General features: G+C 37.9%; 1 protein-coding gene across 5 annotated transcripts in view; it reads right to left on the reverse strand.

The window, feature by feature from the left end:
- NYAP2 (neuronal tyrosine-phosphorylated phosphoinositide-3-kinase adaptor 2) overlaps nucleotides 1-20,345 on the reverse strand; it is a 302,087-nt gene that overhangs the window by 190,646 nt on the left and 91,096 nt on the right. The gene's annotated exons all lie outside the window — the stretch shown is intronic.

A 20,345-nucleotide genomic window follows, 5' to 3' on the forward strand; every position in this document is an offset into this window, starting at 1 on the left:
GAAGGAAGGAAGGAAGGAAGGAAGGAAGGAAGGAAGGAAGGAAGGAAAAGAAAGAAAGAAGGAAGGAAAGAAAGAAAGAAAGAGAGAAAGAAAGAAAAAGAAAGAGAAGAGAGAAAGATGGGGAAAGACAAAACGAAAGAAAAAGAGAAAGAAAGAAGGAAAAGGAAAATAAAAGAAAAAGAAAGACGAAGTAAAAAGAGAAAGAGGGGGAAGAGAAAAGGGAGGGCAGGAAAAGAGAAAGGAAGGAGTGAAGAAGAAAGGAAGGAAAGAAAGAGGGAAAGAAAAAGAGAAGGGACAAAGAAAGGAAGAGGCAGAGAGGGAAGGAGGAAGAAAGGAGGGAGAAGATAATATTTGCTCAAATTGGTGAAAGTATTTTCAACCTCTCTCAGTCCTCCAGAATCTTCAGTTACATTAGACACAGTTCTACTAAGAAATTAGACAAACAGAATAAAACAGCAACATTGAGTAAAGAGGTGTAGTTTAAATATCATTTGATCCTGAGATGATTCTAATTACTTCCTAAGTTTTCTGGGTATGCAAAGTTTCCAAATTCAAGGTTCTTAAGTTTTACATAGGAAAGTTTGATCAAAAATATTACAATATAAGAAATCCCCACTAATTTTGAAATTCAACCAATTATTTAGGAAACGACTCTTGGGCCTCTGTCTATGCTATGAAGTAATAGTGACTCCTTTATGAAGAAAAGGGACACAAATGTGAATGTAAACTTTTAAAAGGAAGATTTTTCTAGAGTTTTTTCTATCTATGAAGTTCTTTCACCAAGAGTAAATACAATTTTTTTAAAACATCATTACAAAATATTTGACTGACTTTCTTAGATATGTTTGAATGGTAAAAAGTACCTCTGAGTAGATGAATTTTGGAAGCTTGCTCAGTCTACCTTTCCAGGCATGTAAGTTTATTCAGATCTTTAATAAAACAAATTTTAGCTGACTCTGTCTTCATAACATGATGGAATTTTATATCTTTCATATTATTATAATGTTTGTTATAATTTTAACATTCCAGTAGGAACAATAATGAGAAATGAGATTTTTTTCCCCTTCTTTACCTGGGGGCTCATGACAATTCCATGTCCATTGGGGATAAAGCCAGGAAGAATTTAACAAGAACATTAGATTCTTGATTCTGGCCTTTAATAACAATGATAACTTGACACTCAATCCAAAATATTTTATACATATATTTTCTGAATATTTTCCATGGATATTCAGATACTAAGCACTGAGTACCATCTTTGCAATAAAGGTGGCTGGAATTTCAGTGCGCTAAAGAGCAACAGTATCCAGAAGCGTGAATGGAGTCCACGTGATGGCTAAGGGGCAGTGTTCACATCATAGCTGAAAGTATCCCAAGACGGTGCAGTGCTTTTATGTGTTTTATTCTCTCTCTCTCTCTCTCTCTCTCTCTCTCTCTCTCTCTGTGTGTGTGTGTGTGTGTGTGTGTGTGTGTGTGTGTGTGTGGTGCTTAAAGAACAGCAATAAAGACATAAACTAGAAGCTTATCCAAACAGAGAAGTTTGTGAAAAATGATAAAGAGTTTGAGAAAGGATAGAGGGTAGAGGATGTGAGGGGCAGTCTTGGTATGGGAAGGTCTATCTTCAGTTTGTGATGATCGTGGCTTTGATCTTTCTCATAGATGATATACTTGATGAAATCTAACTTTGCTTTCAGTTATTTTTTATCCTAACGTCTTTAGTTCATTTCTGTTGCATCACTGAACAAAAGGTGCTTTAAGGATTTATTTAGCCAGTCATCCCATTCCTGCTAACACAGCCACCTGGGGAAATTTATGCATGTGTTAATGCACATGGGCATTTATGAGAGTAACTAAAATAACTGTATCAGCGATTTCTCGGTTACTTTTGACCTAAATGGAGTCTGAATCTTTTCCCGGACTGATAATTTACTCTGCTGCTTCATTTCAGCATTATCTTTTTTATCAGTACAAAACAACTTAATCTAACTCTATCTGCATTGGTTCATATATGTCCTTTTACACACACACACACACACACACACACACACATTAACATTTCTTTTAAGAGAAATTCAATGCATGCTTCAAACACTAGCATGTACCATTGCAAGTTTAGTTTGACCCAGCTGTAAATGCAAGATGAAGAAATGGGACAAAAATTAATTTGGACCCAAAGACTGTTGTTCAAGTCAAGGCTAAGGACAAACAGTAAAGGTGATGGTACATCTAGGTTCAAGAGACCAGGAAAGATTATTAGTCCAAAGCAAATTGAAGATTATGGAATTCAGCATACAACTAGTTTCTGAATTTCTAGGAACCTTTAAATATACATATTCTCAGGCTCCATATGAAGTCAATGATTGAATGATACATGTTGAATCAGAATCTCTGTAGGTATACATGATGAGTTCATGTTTTTAAAACTATATCCAGATGTTTCTGATGCAGCAAATCGAGAACCCCCAGAAATATTAAGAACAATAATTAGAGCCATCAATGAAAAGATACATCAATTAGAAGCAATGGGGAAGAGGCAAATACCAGGCAAAGTATCACGAATGAGAAAACATACAACCTATTAGACAGATCGTATTAGGTTATTCTGCAGTAACAAACAATCCCCAGTCCCTAATGATTTTCAATGACATAGGTTTGTTTCTTGCTTGTTAATGCACATCAACTGTAGCTCTATTTCATATACCTTCTTTACCCCAGGATCTAGCCCCATTGAGACTTTTTCTCCTGGCAGAGAGGAAAAAACACCAACTAACTTATACAATATCTCTCCTGGCTTTTGCTCAGATGTGGCTTATAAACTTTCCATCACTCTCCACTGACTAAAACCAGTCTTAAGATCAAGCTTGAGGTCAGTGGCCTAGGGACATATTCTCCTCCAACAGGAAAGTCATATGGTAATACATGGGGATGCATATTCCTCATACAGGTAGATCAAATACCTGGCAGCTGTGATGGTATGCAATTGAGATCTCTCTTCAAGAGAGCACTTGCCATGAGGAATGAAGCCAGCTGACAAGATAACAATAACCCATTGGAGTACTTTATGTTTTGAAGCCCTATAACTATGTAACTATGAACTCTACAGAGTTAAAAGGTCCAGGTCCTCAAAAGAGGCACACTCTCTCTAGAAGACACAGCAAGGGTCCCATTGAAAAACAACTTATAGCTGCCCCTTGGGCAGTTTGAACACCCCTTGTGTAGTGAGAAACAGACAAGAAGAAGCTGAGCATGGTGGTGTGTACCTGTAGTCCCAGACACTCTGGAGCCTGAGGTGGGAGGTTTGCTTGAGCCCAGGAGTTCAGGGCTGCAGTGAGCTACGATTGTGCCACTGCACTCAAGCCTGGAAGACAGAACAAGACCTTGTCTCTAAAGTGAACAAACAAAACAGAGTCCTTCATCCTGGTCAGCAGGAGGTAAGGCTGCTTTTATGCAATGGGGCAGAGAGAAGTATGTGTTATCCACTTGGGTGCCTGTTGATACTGTCTTGCCCAAATGTGACTTTGAAAGGTCACCTGCAGCAAACTTGGCCCAGAAAGGTTATGATTACCAGGGGCTCCAACTTCTCATGAAAGAGAGATTAGTCTTGCTACCAAGTAGGCCACTGAGACAAGTGGAAGTGTTTCCTGAAGGTGAGGTGAATTTAGGCTGAATGATGGAGGAGGGAGATGATGAGAGCCAGTCGTAGCTCCCACACAGACGGCAGTGATGAGGGCTATGATTTATCACACTAACTGCACCCTCCTAAGTTTCCCCTCAGGAAGAGCCAGATGGAGCCAGGAGAGAGCTGTTCCCCAAGCCTGCAGGAGAAGGACATCAGCTGAGTCTAGGAAGTGAACTGTGGCAGCTGTGGAGGTGTGTGGCTCAGAAGTCTTTCAAGAGAGAACCTCCTCTGAGGACAGCAGTCAGCTGACAATGGCTAGCTGCCGTTTTCCAAATCTGGTGCAACATTTTAGTCGAGGCTGTGTTGTCCGTGGGCAGCTCCTAGACAATGGATGAGCACAATGAGGTATTATACCTGGTTACTTCTTCCCCGATTGGGGCAATCTTTACGGCTGGCTTTCCCTATTGCACTGGTGAAGACCTTCCTTCCCATAACTACACCACAGTCTGATGGTCTTCCTATTCAATTGCGTTTCCTCCCTGTCTCCTTTAACTACAGGTGCTAGACCTGCATTATGATCTGAGGTTGTCCCGCCTCTTCCTGCTTCCTTCTTCTTTCTCTCTTACAGGCATTCTTCCCAATAAACCTCTCAGACTTCTGACTCTGTCTTGGTGTCTGCTTCCCGGGAGACCTGAGCTGACATACTTGGGAACAATTATACAACCTCTGGCATTCAGAAACCAAAGAAGCAAGGAAAGAGGAGGCATCACAGCAAGTGGAAGACCCCAGAAATGAGGAATGCCTATGAAAATAGGTCATTCTCCTGCTTCAGACTGAGCATTTAAATAAGGCTTGGGGAGTTAGAAGCTAACTGCACTATAGAAATACTTGGCTGGAAGTGAAAGTTATGTGGGCTAAAGAAAGCAGAGTCTTGTTGCAATAAGACTCCAACACTCAAGATAGATTAAGCCTGACACATCTCATGTTATAAAAATAAAAACAGGTTTCATAATCCTGAATTTAAACAAGTATGCGTTTTCTCATATAATGAAGGCAATGTTGTGAGATCTACGTGTCTCTTGGTTAGCTATTCCATCATAAAACACAAAGTGTAAAATATTATCTAAATCAAGGAGGGTGATTTTTCAAGAAGTAATTGATGCAATATTTGTAAATATTTCTGCCAAACAAGTTTTTGACTAGTAGATAGCCCTGGACATTTGTGCGCTGGAATTACGGAGTTATAGACTCTATCCCGGGGCCATTATTTAGCACCTGTATGACATTAGCTACTGAATCCCTGAGGCCATTTCATTAGTTGTTTAACAGTAGCATTAGCCCCATCAAACTGGTATCAAATTTACCTGATATACTGCATATGAAGTACTCAGCACAGTCTGATATATAATATGCAGTCAATAATTTTAGCCTTAAAATTCCTACATTTATGTAAGTCTTTTCTTACTGGATTTTGCTTATGGAATAATCATTTGCATTATAAGGCCATGTCTGTAAAGCATGCCATATGGTATCATGTAACCTCAAAAAACTTCACACAAAGAAAGTCAAAATAAAATCCTACATTTAACTCAAGGTATCAAGATAATCTAGGCAACAGGACCCCTCATGTTGTTAACTTTCTTAAATACTTGCATCAGTTTTTCAAAGCACCTACTGATCAGGACTGATAAAGAAATGTACAAAACAACACTTCAAAACTGCTCTGACAGTGCTAATCAGCATGGTTTGTTCCTTGTCATGCTGTCTTCTTGAAATCCATTGGCATTAATGTTGTATGTTTCCTTATGAGAACTGCTTCTTTTGGAAGACGAAAACACAACCCCTGAGAAAGGTGAGCTGCTGAGGTGAGATGTCATTTTTAAAAGTGACAGGGGTGTTGCTTCTGCATGCAGTTTTGAAGCAAACATGTCAATATTTTGTAGTAGAGTTTTCTTTGCTAAGCACTGAGAAAAATATAATCCCACTCCAGATAGATAATGATGATAGTGATGTGGATTGATAGACAGATAATGATTGACAGATAAGGAGATAAAAATATTGATCCTCTTTCAAGCACATCTAGAAATTTTAGATCCAGATGGAAGGGTTGCCTAGGAGTTTGCTTGCTTGAATATTTATTTTCTGTAGTGATACTTTGGAGCTGAGCTCAAAAGCCCATCTCTAAAACTAATTCACACTCCAGTATATTTCTACTTTTGCAAACTTTGCAAACCATTTGGGAGTTTTTCTGTTAAATTTTCAAAAAGATTTGTTCATCTAGCATTAGGGAATGGGCACATTCAACCATTCATTAAATGAAGGAACATCTAAAAGGGAAATGGTGGTGGTTACCGTGTAAAGAAGAGAATGCAATTTGCCCGTGGGCAGGTAGGCCACTGTCACCTGTTAACTCTTGGAATCTTTTATGTGAGCATTTCACTATGCATGAGTAGAAAGAAACTAATATTTAGACTTTCTTCATTAAAAGTATGACTTAAAAAGCTTATATTTTATATTGCCTCCTGTTTAGATGCTTAAAACCAGATGCTCACCGTGTGCTGCCCACTGAACGTACGCCAGCCCATTATAACAGAAGGTTTCCTGCTCCAGCATAATGGCCTTTTTAGACTGAGCTGTGCTCAGGGAAATTGGGCATCAAAAGAGCCATAAGGAACTCCTTTTCCTATTTGACAAGGAATACTGTATTCCTCAACTCAAGATCAGACTTTTAAGAAAGAGGCATAATTAGTTATATCTGCTTTGAGTTTTGGCAGATAGAACTTGTCATACAATTTATCATATTCACACACTCTCCGGAGCCCCATTGGCCTTGAGTACAAATGGCTGGTCACGTTCACTTACCCCCAGATTCATAAGAGCAGGCATTCTGTCTTCTTGCTCGTCACTCTAGTCACTAGCACATATTTGTTTTACGAAGGAAAAATGAATAAAGGAAATAAGTTCACTTTGGAGATAGCCTAATAGAAGGATTAGTTAGAAAATTTTGTGGACATATTTCACTTTTGCTTCCCAGGGATGCATTCTCCCTTATCTTTGCATTGGAAGTTCTTGTAGGGAAGCTTTTTTTTTTTTCCCCCTCTCTCTCTCTTTCAGTCCAGCATATTGCTCAATCTCAGCTAAGAAAACGTTAGATCCTCCTGGCCACCAAGACTATTTTAGGAACTGGCAAAAGTGGTCCAATCCGAGTGAACCCAGGGCAGGCATGAAGCTGCACTGGCTAGAAGTCTGCACCTGCTTCATTCTTCTTCCCATTGTGAAGGAAGATAAGTGGGACCAGGTCTCCAGGCATTGAAGAAAACCTGGCTATAGCTATGTCTGCAGCTAGAATAACCCCAGAACTGTTCAGGTATGTCAACTACTAAATTCCATTTTGTTGAAGACAACTATATTTGGGTTTCCTGACAACTGTCTTGGGAAAAGTCCTAAATGCACCAGCATAATAATTTGTAGACAGTCGTTACTAAACAAAAGCAATTGGCACACTTTCATCGGAAAATGCAGTGGTGTCAGGGACAGACTGAGGATGATACAACACAGGAAACAAATGCATCCCACTTCTTTATTATTTGAAAAAAAAATGCTTTTTAACATTATGACTAAAAATAATTAACTGTTTTATATGTTTGCCCCATATATAGTTTTTAAATCAGGCAGTATACTTTGATATGAAAACTTGGCTTCAGTAAATTAAACTGTGTTCATATTTTCTTCCAAATTGTTCACTCATCATTACCCTTAATGTCTTCCCTGAGACATACTTGCTCATTCAAAACCATAATTTGTGGATTTCTTGCTTTAGGCTCAAACACTCATTTTCACCACTTCATATCCTCAATGATATCTATTTTCTACTTATATGCACCTAATATTTTAACTCTCCTAGTTTTTTTCAGACATTAATTTCCTGTGTCTGGCTGTTTATTGATACCTCTTAGATATGAAGGTCAAGTGTTAAAAATGGGATTTTTACACATCTTTTTATTAACTGCTGTGATGAACTGTTATAGAAAAACAAAATAAAAAGGCAAGCAAAACAAACAAACAAAAAAACTGTTCCGAAGAGAAAAGACTCAATTTCTATTAGTTCCAGACATTATACTTTAAAATGATGTTCTTATTTATTTATTCCAGACAGAGTCTTGCTCTGTCACCATTCTTTATTTATTTAAGAAGACAAAGTCTTGCTCTGTCCCCAGGCTGGAGTGCAGCAGCGCAATCTTGGCTCACTACCACCTCCACCTCCCAGGTTCAAGCAATTCTCCTCCCTCAGCCTCCTGAGTAGCTGGGATTACAGGCACAAGGCACCATGCCCAGCTAATTTTTGTATTTTTAGTAGAGACGGGGTTTCACCATGTTAGCCAGGCTGGTCTCAAACTCCTCACCTTTGTGGTTCGCCTGCCTCGGCCTCCCAAAGTGCTGGGATTACAGGCATGAACTATCGCACCTGGCCTAAAATGATGTATTTTAAACATCAGATATTTTCTGTCTTCTTGGTAGGAGATTTCACCTCTGCCAAAATTCAGTGTCTTAGAATTTGAGATGTGTAACTAAACAACTTATTTACTAGCTAGCTAATTATAGGTAGAAGACATATACTTTATCAACTTCAATTACGCTTATCTTTATAATGGAAGAAACACTTTCCAGGGTTATTATAAAATAAAATGAGATAAAACATTTCAAAATAATGTAGCAAGGTGGCTGATACAAGTGCAGGTGCTACAGACAGAGTGTTTATTCCCCCTGCTCCCCGAAGTCAAATTCATGTGTTGAAACTTAACCCCCAGTGTGATGGTATTTGCAGATGGAGATTTGGGAGATTAAGTCTTGGGGGCAAAATCCCTTTGAATGAAATTAGGGACCTCATTAAAGAAATCCCAGAGAGGTCTCTCACCCCTTCTATGATGTGAGGACACAGAGAGAAAACGGCTATCAAAGAACCAGGAAGGAGGACCTCACCAGACACTGAATCTGCCATCTGCTTAATCTTGGACTTTGCAGCTTCCGGAACTGTGTGAAATAAATGCCTTTGGTATTTACCATGGAAGCCTGAGTGTACCATGACAAGAGACTGGACAAATATTAATTTACCACCCCTTCCTTCCTGATTTATCTAACTCTGTATCAATTTTTATCTTTCTGTTCCCAGTCACCAAATAGGCATTTTTAATAAGTTTCCACCCTACAGCACCATGAACGAAAACATACTCTAATCATATAAATACATTTTGCTTATTTTTGTAAGTGGGTTTCAACAGTATTGTCATGCAATATAGTTCTAAACCCAGATAGTAAATAAAAAATCAAGGAAAAAGTCATAATTATCAGCTGGAAATAATTATAGAGTTGGGCAAATCTATTGAATGGATTTTATGGTCATCTCCATCAGAAACCATGATAATTTAATATTTTTATGAATGTTAGAGCCTAGAGTAATCATGCCTAAGGAGTTATGCTTGAAAAATAAGCACACAACTTACTTATCACAAAGTGCTATCATCGAGAGTTTGAGGTTAGTATTGCTACCCATTAATGTGATGCTTAGTTATAATAAAGTAAAGAGGTTACAGAGGGAAGTAGAGAATTTTTTTAACATCTAGCAAAGTTCCTTTTCTTCATTCCTGAGTTTCTAAAGAGACAGGACAGAAGTATAAGGCTTATGAAAGCCAGAACAAATTTTATGGAACATCTTTAAGAGACTTATTTTTACTTAAAACATGACAAGTGCTTTTAAGATTAACATATGTTATTATCTACGGTACTTTAGAATCTAAAATTAAAACATTCCTCATTTCTATACATAAGATTCTTCTACTTCTTGAAGTGTCATGGCTTAAAGAAGAGAGGGTATCTGGAAAATAAATCATAATATTCAGTTTGAGCTTAGAATACAGTTTACAGAAGTTCACATCGTGGGAGATCTTTTCCAAAAATTCAACCAGAGGAGGAGAAGTTCTGGAAAAGATATTTTATTTGTGTCTTCAAAACTGACATAAGCTTTGAATATGGTTTGAGAACATGCCAAGTTTTTAGAAATGAGTTTAGCTAACCATATGTGGCTCATTTTTTTCAACCTAGAAGCAGAAACTAGAAATATAGAATGATAACATATAATGGCCTTGAACTTCCTGAGCAGAAGGCATTAACTTAATGCCAGTTTAAAGTATAATAACTGGTTTTGCTTTCTAAAGGTATAATTTTTATTTTTATACACAGAGCAGAGTGGTCAGAATCCTCAGAAAATCACAGGCTCTTGAACCCCTATGATTTCAGCGACATGTGGTCAGATGTTCTCTCAGAGGAAGTGCAAAGCAGGTGTCATGGAAGAACAAGTCCTGGGGCCCCAACAACCACGGAAGGGCTGGGAAGTCCCCTGGGAGGAAGTGGCTTTTTAGCTGATGCAGATCATGAGTAAGACTTCATCAGATGAAGAGAGAAGTGAGGGAGAAGAGGATTTGTGAGCCAGCAGTGGGGATCTAGAGAAATTGAAAAATTATGGGTATATTTAGGCAGAACTTAATTGGGCCTTGTTTGTCTTATATTTCCGATGGCTGGAACAGTGTTTGGCCCAAAGGAGTAACCAGTAAGTATTAATTGAATAAATGAATGTGCACATATATGATGGGGAATCGTTTAAGAATAATTCACATGTTTCTTAAGCGACAGGATAGATGATACTATTATTTAATAACATTCTTCTCTATTTCCTTCTTCAGTGGACATTTTCTCAATTTATGATGAAGGAGAAAGGTAAAATCTGTGACTACTCATACACTATTAATTTTTGTTTCTTATAAGAACCAGGAATTTGAATGCAGAGATCAGCTTAATCCCTTCCTCTCCATCTCTACTGCTCTACTTTCGTTTAGGTGCTCATCACTTCTTGGCTAAATAAGTGCAATTGCCTCTTAGCTGATCTTTCTCTACAGTGCTGCCAGATTTATCCTTCTAAATGCAGATTTGCTCATGTCACTCTCTAAATTAAAACGCTTTGATAGCTCTTCCTATTTCCTTGGACAAAAAATGCAAAAAATCCAAACTTTTAACTTATACCTATGGTCTTTTAAGGTCTGGATTCTATGCCAAATCTCATCTGCAACATGCTCCTTTCTTGACCTCAAGAATTCTCTAATGGAACATGCTCCTGCCTTAACATTGTCATAGGACTCTATGCTCCTCCATGTGATAGCACCTTCTTTATCACACCCTTCAGGTGTCTTCTGTGAGTTGATTTCCTCCACTGGTCTGTGAACTCCTTGAGAATACAGACCATGAATTGTTTGTAGCAAGTGGGAAAGTGGGTAGGGATACTGGAAGAGAGAGAAAGGTGTGACCCATTAAAAACCACTAGGTAGTTTCAGAAACTTTTTTTTTTTTAATTATTTTGGGACAGGCATTTTCAAACTATCATTGGAAAGAAAAACTACAATGATACTCTGAGGCTTAGGTATGATTAGCAGATAATTGCTTTCACTGTTGAAACAAAAAAAGTATATGATGAAATGCTGTTTTCAGATATCCCAGTGGCTGATATCTCTCTGTCATATGGTTTTATACATTATTTACATGCCTGAGATAACACAGTCAAAGCCTCTAAATTAATCTTTATTTAACAAATTCCTGGTTTAGATATCATTCTCCTTCAACTTTGTAAACATCTTGATTGACAGCAATGGCATTTTGAATTCCAGAGTCAAGAGGCTACTCTGGTTTGTCCACACACTTACGATCTGGAGACTAGACTGTATGCTTATGAGATCAGTAATGTTTACTCTCAAATCTGAAGGCAATTTGAAGATGGACCTAGAGGGAGAACACACGTTCCTATTAGTGATAACTGTAAAGTAATGCCCTGGATTTGAGAAAGAGCCAAACAACCCAAAGAAGTGGCAGATGCCATATGTTTCAGTACAATTTCAGTATGTTTTCTTTTCCGAAAAGTTTCCTATCAGTAATAAGGCAACTGGTTACTTTCCCAGCCCAGACCATCATCTATGACACAGTATTAGATATTGACACCACCATTGAATGCTTCCTTTATTACTATTGTTTTGCTGTGCAAAACTACCAAAATAGGTACCCCATTTTGCAAAATCTGTACTCTCCGTAATATTGGAAGAAAGGGATTGGGACTACCCCAAACTATTCCTGGCATGAAATTTCACACCAGAAAAAAAGGAGTTTTCTTGAAACCAGCAGCTCCCAAGTATATTGTCTTCTATTCATTGACCTTCTAGCAGAGAGATGGTATGATTTTAAAACAAAATCAGAAGACTGGGATAAAAAAGCTTTCATGTCAGATCTGTCTTAAACTTATAGCATTCACTTATAGCATTCACGTTCCCAAACATTTGTAATATGTGCTTCTTCTGATAATAGTATCTTAAGATTTAATGAAATAATTTTCTAAATTTCTTGAACAAAATTAGATCTCAAATATTTTATAGAAAGTACCTGGAAACTGAAAATATGTGAGCACAGTGAAATGCTTCTTGCAAAATATTCTGCTGAGGTCTCAAATATTTTGCAATTTAAAACAGGGTCATGGAGAAGAAAGGAAAAAACACACCTCAGAAAGATCAGGAAATCCTAGCCATGTATTTACAGAATCATTTTGAAAAAATGAACTATCAAGGAAGAAAAATAAACCACTGTTTCATCTTCCATATCAATCCAAAAATAATTCAATGTAGGGTTGACCTTCTTAAGAATTAAGATAATTCTGCAGTTACACGTGGTACACACCTTATAATGACCAAAAGCTTTAGGAAACCTTACTGGTGTTTTGTTTTGTTTTGTTTTGTTTTGATTTTTGAGAAGGAGTCTCGCTCTGTTGCCAGGCTGGAGTGCAGTGGCATGATCTTGGCTCACTGCAACCTCCGTGTCCCAGGTTTAAGCAATATTCCTGCCTCAGCCTCCCAAGTAGCTGGAATTAAAGGTGTGTGCCACCACGCCCAGCTAATTTTTGTATTTTTAGTAAACATGAGGTTTCACCATGTTGTCCAGGATGGTCTAGATCTTCTGACCTCAAGATCCACTTGCCTCGGCCTCCCAAAGTGCTGGGGTTACAGGCATGAGCCACCACGCCTGGCCAAAACCTCAGTTTTGCTAAATCTGAGCCTAGTCCCTTAGGATAATGCCTCAAGGCCTATTTCACTAAAAAGATTATTACCCTCCAATGAGAGGTCCCTGGGTCTTTCTCCTCTACATCTTTTAACTTCTCTACATCATTACTACATTTTTTTCCTCTGGTATGCTGACTCAACCTCTCTTAATAATTTTTCCACATATATTATATTTTCACTTTAATCCCCATGGTATATTCTTCATTGCTTATTCTCATCAGCAATCCTAAACATTTCTCTTCTAGGCCACAGCTTCTTTCTGGAATGTCCCATTTCCTTGGCTTCCTGAATACTGTCTTCTCCTGTTTTTGTCTCTTTACAAATTTTCCTGCTTGGTATTTGCACTGAATTCTCTTCATGTCACTCTTGCTTCAGTGTAGGCCAAAGTCCCGTGTCCCCTTTCCTCATTTCTCTATGCTTGTCTTTGGCAAACATCAATTTTTAAGACTTCAATGGTATCCTATCCATGTGATTTTCAAATCTAATATTCCATGGTTACCTGCATTCTGAGACATCTATTTGCCCTCCCAATAAAATACTGCACGTTTCCAAATGGGTGTTCCTTTGATGCCCGAGATTAGCATGTTCCAAACCAAAGTTATCACCATCTCCCTTTTTCCTCTGTTGAAACTTTGTCTTCAAAGCATCATTCTCTCAGTCACAGAGACCAACTCTTTAATTTAAAACACTTTCAAGAAATTTGACACCTATATACCTCCTATATATACACACAGTCAAATGGTCAAAAAATTCTTCCTCTTCTACCTGGATTTCACATTTATTCCCTACTTTACAAACCATCTACAAGTTATGAACTTTTGGTCCCAGCTACTAAATGATTTTCTTACTTGGATTATTTGTCTCAGTTTCCCAAGCAATAATGCATTCATTGACCTAAAAAAAAGGCCCTAAAAAAGAAATGGGATCACATCAATCCTTCTCGTTAAAGTCTTCAGGATTACCCAAAAAAGAGCCTAGTTTCTCTGTAAGGAATATAAACTTTGCTTAATCTGGCCCAGTCTTCTTTCTTATCTTGTCATATTATCCACTCACATAATTCTTCTTCACTCCACTCCCCTGGGGTTTTTTTCCCCTTCAAACTACATCTCCATTTGAAAAAAAAAAAAAAAAAAAATCTCAAGTTATTTAGGGCCTAAACCAATGTCACCTCCTTCTTGAAGCTTTCATCAATACCCTCTCTCTTCTTTAGTGAACTTCCTTTATATTGTCACTATGTGCCTTATATTATAGCTACTATATACAGTCTTGAAATTGTATAATTTTTGAAGATAAAAATCAAAATTTGCATCTTCCTTTGTCTCCCGTGGAGTCTAGTATACTTCTTTGAGTGTAAAAAGTAGCATGTAAATATTTATGAATTTAAATTAAATTTAGACCTACATTAAAAGGAATATATAGTTAATTATATTATTTCCAGGCATATATGAAATTAAAGAGTTATCGAAATTTTGCTTTAGTAGAATAAATCTAGAAGATCAAAAGCTTTTTAAGATAGAGACTTGGTTCTAAAGGAAGTGAAGAGATAAAGTGAAATACAGGTAATAATTTATATCGTTCAGAAATTCCCAACCTCTAAAGGGAACTGAGCTCCGTATTGCTAATTGAATAGTCAAGCCGCACATTTTCCAGGAAGTGAAAAAATTCTATCATCCGTGTGTCTATAGAAAAGGACACTATAAATCACACACATACACATGCACACACACATGCATTGTTTCCAGTCTAGTTAGAAAATTTCATTTCTAACATTGCTCCTAAATCATTGTGTGACCACAAGACAATTCATTTCCAAATGGATTCATTCATTTATCAAATGAGGTAGTAATACCCTACCCAATGATTCCTCAGGATATTTGTGGGATTAAAATGCAAATATAAATCCAGGTCAGGTTTTATTCATGAAGTGTTTTTCCTATTTAATAACAAAAAGCATTTTACAAACATTTCTACTGAACACACTACCTTGGCAAACCAACAAAGCTGAGAAGCATCCTCTCTGGCATTTTTGAAGTCCATTAATAACGTCATGTCTAGAGTTCTAAAAACCCAGCTTCTAGCCCTCATCCATGTAATCAGAGTGACAGGTAAATGTGAATCACTAGAGACACTACTTAAGAGCCAAATACTTATGCGTGGATGCATTAGTTACTCTAAATGGAGGGGCCAGTGTTCTGTCTCTATCCCCAACAGGTTGCAGATCTGCTTAATGTACCCAAATGTAATAATATGATAGATTGAAATATAGATGGCAAGATTGCCTATGCAGAGGCCAGGAGCCCGACTCCCTATTTTTCTAGAATAGCTTTCCGGGAACAATGCACTTTCCCTGATTGGTTTTCTTCAGACAGAATAATTGAATCTAATGTTCTGTGTCAATGAAAGCACTTGGATTATCTGCTTTATGCTGTAGCCCTAAGGGGAGTCAGGGTCCAGTGTTAAAATTTGCCTTTGATGAAACCTCATCTTCTTCTACACATCTTTATTTATAACAAATTAAATGCTATTATCACAACATATTAGCAACAGTTTTAATGCTCACAGTGCATCTAAAAATTAAAAAAATAATTTCTCTATTATAATAGAGGCAATATCTTAGTTGGCCTCATTATACTATTTATCATCTATTATTTGTTGCACACATCAGCACAATGAGCCAGTGCTGTACTATAAAGATATACACCCCTCAGGGTTTACAGTTTAACTGAGAGCACATTTAAATTTAAGATCTACACTATTAAAATAAAACCTTCTTGTATACATGGAAAGGAACCAGTGAAATATGACTCCATGGCTTTCTTATTGAAAAGAGAGTTCCTTATTTACTGAAGCCTGGTTCAGCTTCAGGAGGACAATTAACTTAATGGTTCTTTGGCAAAGGTTTTCTGTGGGGCTTTATTGTTTTTGTTTTTGTTTTTTCCATTTATAACTCATTTGTGGCCATCTGTTTCAATTTTTTCTTAAAGAGTTTGCAAACCTTGGAAAATACAGGATTTGGATCAGGGTAGGAATCACCAAAAGATATTTTCATTGCAACCCATTTAGTTTAAAAAAAGGAGGATAAAAAATGTAAGTTGTAGGCTAATTCAGGAATGCATGAGACGCAGTGTTAAATATACACACATTCCCTGGCCACGCACTTTCTTGAAATCTTCTCCCCAAAGATATTATATCTTTTTTATTCCTATCTTAGCCACCACACTCAGGGCCACAATCTGGACCTTTTGATTACCAATAACCTCAGCCCCTCCATAACCTCAATTTTAAGCATATGTATCTTTGACTACCAACACCTGCCTTTTCAGTCTCCTTCCTCTGTGTGCTCAACCTCAGCTCTCCTTTGACCCCCTTTTGGGACTTTCTGTTCCTTGGTCTTGCAACCTTTTCTGTGTTTCTCAGTTGCTACAAATCCTGTCTTTCTAAATGCAGCTTAAATTTCATGATCAATCATTTCTATCACTCCCTGGTATATACCTTCAACATGCATATCCTTGTGTTGATGTGGTAATGTGATGAGCCACAGGTGTGTCAAATGCTGAGGTCAAGATCAGTTAATTCAGGTTCACAGCAGGTGGGGCTGTCATCATTTGAAAGGATGCCCTCAGCAACAAACCAGATTTGGTCTGCAGTCTCCTCATCTATCTTCCATAGCATTACTAGGTCAGTCTACCGAAGATATGCTTGAAGGGAACATTCCTTTGCTCAAATTCTTGCAACAACATTTGATTTTAAAATATTACATAATGTGGCAACACTGCACATATTCAATCTTATTTTTTGCTACAAAAATCGCCAATATCTATTCTCTGCTAATGGCCCCATAAAATCCCAAATATCTGATTAGTTTATTAGTTAATTAATTAAACCCATAACTACTGAAGGCCTATCTGTGCTAGATAGTGTGGTAACCCCTAGTCATTTAACAAAAACCAAAATATCTCTCCCCGCAAACATAGAGATTAGGGATAGAGCCAGGTGATTAAGATTGATGCTACAAAGAAAAGAGAGTGATGTGAAAGAGAAAAATAGGGAGGACCTCCTTTAGATGAGAGGGGGATGAACAAATAGTTCATTCTTCTGATAGAAGATATTCTTTCCATTTCTTTAAAACTTGCCTTATAAGATCCAGAGTCAATTCATCCTCCAGTAGAGTTCAATCAATTCTCATTGGCGGTTGTTCTCTAAACTTCTCTACTTTCTAATCCCTGAGAAGTATAAATAGAATAGATTTTTCCCCAAACTAACTTCATAATGTTAAGTTTTCTTTTTAAATAAAGTAAAAGTCTTGGGGTAGAAAGGGAATCAGTGCCGTTTCTTATGCTCAGGTTTAAACCTGTATAGGTCTCAACATAGTTCTGAGCATTTACAAGACTATTTTAGTAGAATAATTGACCTACTAATATTTCCTTGTAAATATTAAAATAAGCACACATGTAAACCTTATGCAATCAAGTTATGTGAGCACATTTAATTCAGCATGCTAAGCAAATAAAAGTGTTTTGAATATCTTTTTGCCAAAGTCAAAGTATTTGCATAAAGTTCATGCATTACTGGTTTTTACACATACTAGGATAAGAAACGCAGACATAAGCTCTATAGTTTTTTCATATCTTACATTGAACATTCTTGTGAAATCCAAGGAAACAAATCTTCCCACAAGAATAGAAGTGAAAATGCAACTGTATTGTGTACACAAGTTGTGAGCAGCCACCTACCTGTTCTATCTTTTTCTTTTTCCATCTCCATTGTAGTCCCCAAAGCATCATTAACAGTAAGAGTAAATAGCCTTTCCATACACAATTCCACCAAGTTTAGAAAAACTATAAAAATAGCAAACCATACCTTGAGATGACAAAAGCATATGGAAGTCCTATAAGCAAATGATTTTCTTCAAACCTGCCTCACACTCTCTAGGGCCTAATTTTCTAGGAGGAATGAAAATGTATATCTTGATACCTGGTATCTTCTTTTAACAGCCAGGAGACAGGTTCTGGAGCAGAAATGAATGCCAAATGGGGATGAGAAGCTGAATCTAGCAGAACTGGAGGTAAAACATTAGTGATTGGACCTATACAGTGAATGGGGCTGGATGTGACTAAATACACATGGCAACTGATTCATTTTTGCCTTATTAAGTCATCTTCAAAGTCAAGCAAAGTAATACTTCCCATTTCCCTGCGGAGATATTCAAGGCTATTCACAGTAAATCAGGTGACAGAAGATTTGATTCACATCCAGTTTTGTAGGGAAACAGAGTTATTGAGTAATTTGTCTAGCTCAGTGAAGGACAGTGATCTATATGCCACATTAGGGGAACTGCCAGTGTTCCCACCAATTTGGATTTATAAGATGTTTTTCTTCATAAGAGCTCTTAATGCTGTCATACATTTTATGTGATGTGTTGCTACAGACATGTTCCCATTTCACAAAATAACTAAGTAGTAAAGAGGGTGAAACTAGAGAGAAGACTGTAGCATTGGAGGTGAGATCAAAGAGGTAATTGGAAATCTTATGGTCATTGACTTGACTCATGGTCATTGCAAGAAGCTTCTGGGGAGATTTTTAGTTGTGTACTGAGGTTGGATTACAATGGCTTGGCAGAGCTGCCTGTGCACGTCTTCCCAACTCTGACGTGACTTCACATAGGTAACTTAAAATCAACCACTGTGAAATATTTCCACCACGGAAATCAGCAAATGCCACTAATCAAGTCTTTTCCTTCTCCCCTATAAAGGTCATGGTTAAACTTTTTATTCATTTCGAATAAAATGGTGACATGGTGTGAACTACATTTCAGGTTAACAACAGGAATGGGAAGTGAAATCAGAAGCTGAGAGCTCAATTAGGAAGCAATTGCACAAATGCACGAATTCAGGTGAGAGCCACCAGTGACTCAGACCAAGGCAGTAGTGGTGGAGGCACTGAGTTTCCTTGTAAATCTCCAGTCAGAAAAAAACAACTCTACCAGTTGTTTTGAGAAAGTATAGAAATCCACACATTTCTGTAAAATCTTCCATTTTTCCTGACGTTGATCACACTGTACATGTCAGATAAACATGATCAAGGAAAGTTCTGCTTCATGACCCTGTATCAGCCATGCTTCTTGCTGAGGCAGTAAACAGCGACATCACTATTCACTAATGTAGGCTTTGGGAATGCATTTTAAACAGAATTTTTACGAAACCATAAAAGTTGTTATAGGCCAGGTGTGGTAGCTCACACTTATAATCCTAGCATTTTTGGAGGCTGAGTTAGGCAGATCCCAAGCTCAGGAGTTTGAGGCCAGCCTAGACAACATGACGAGACCCTTGTCTTTGCAAAAAATACAAAACTTAGGCAGGTGGTGTGGCATATGCCTGCAGTTCCAGCTATTTGTTGGGGCTGTGGCAGGAGGATCCTTGAAACCAGGAGGTAAGGCTGCAGTGAGCTGAGATGGTGCTCCTGCACTCCAACCTGGGTGACACAGTGAGACTCTGTCTCAAAAAAAAGTTGTTATAAAAGATGTTGTGTCAGCACAGCCCACTTTACTCTGTGCTAAATAAACTGTGAGAGGATACATTGATATAGTTTGAATTTCCCTTCTAAATCTCATGTTGAGATGTAATTTCCAGTGTTGGATGTGGGGCCTCATAGGAGGTATTTGGATCATAGAGGCAGATCCCTCATGGCTTGGTCCTGTCCTCATAATAAATGATTTCTTATGAGATCTGGTTGTTTCAAAGTACGTGGCTTCCTCCCCTTCTCCCTCTCTTGCTCCCTCTCTCACCATGTGATATTTTTGCCCCTATTTTGCTTTCCACCATGAGTAAAAGTTGCCTGAGTCCTCCCAGAAGCCAAGCAGATGCCAGGGCCATGCTTGTACCACCTGCAGAACTGTGAGCCAATTAAACTTCTTTTCTTTATAAATTACCCAATCTCAGGTATTTCTTTATATCAATGTAAGAATAGAGTAACACAAACATTATGGAAATAACACCTAAATTATCAGAGCCCTTTACAGTTATACCAAATACATTTCTTACTTATGTTACAAGTTTATTACCATGTTCCTGTTTTGCAAATGGAAAGATGAATTGCCAGGAGCTTAACTAACTAGTCTAAATTCTCACAGCTTGGAACTGAGTTGGTTTTGAAGCAGGTCCTCCTATCCCCAAACTCTGGGGATAGGAGGACAAGTTTTAGAATAAGACACATGGGAATTCTTTAAAAGAAAAAAAAATATTCTAAGTGAAGAGTCTTAGAATGTAAAGATACTTCTTGACAAGATGGCTTGGTTAGAACAGTGTTATCTCTGATGGTTCTGACACAGATGCTCCTTATAATCAGCAGGCAAAGGAACAGTCAGCAGGACCCATGGGCATTTGCTCTTCCAATCATACACCAGCTCCATGGGCTATGGAGAAGCCAACATGTGAAAGGGCACATGGATCATCTTCTGGCCTTAACCTCTCAAGTTCAGGTCTCTGCCCTTGATCTGTTCTACCCAGGCCCTGGACTCAGACCACAGCCCTAGGTCACACCACCACCTCCTCCTCTATACCTGTTCTTCATCTCCTGGTTTC

This window comes from Sapajus apella, unplaced genomic scaffold (assembly GCF_009761245.1).
Source record: "Sapajus apella isolate SASKATOON/1434 unplaced genomic scaffold, GSC_monkey_1.0 scaffold10, whole genome shotgun sequence".
NCBI lineage: Eukaryota > Metazoa > Chordata > Mammalia > Primates > Cebidae > Sapajus > Sapajus apella.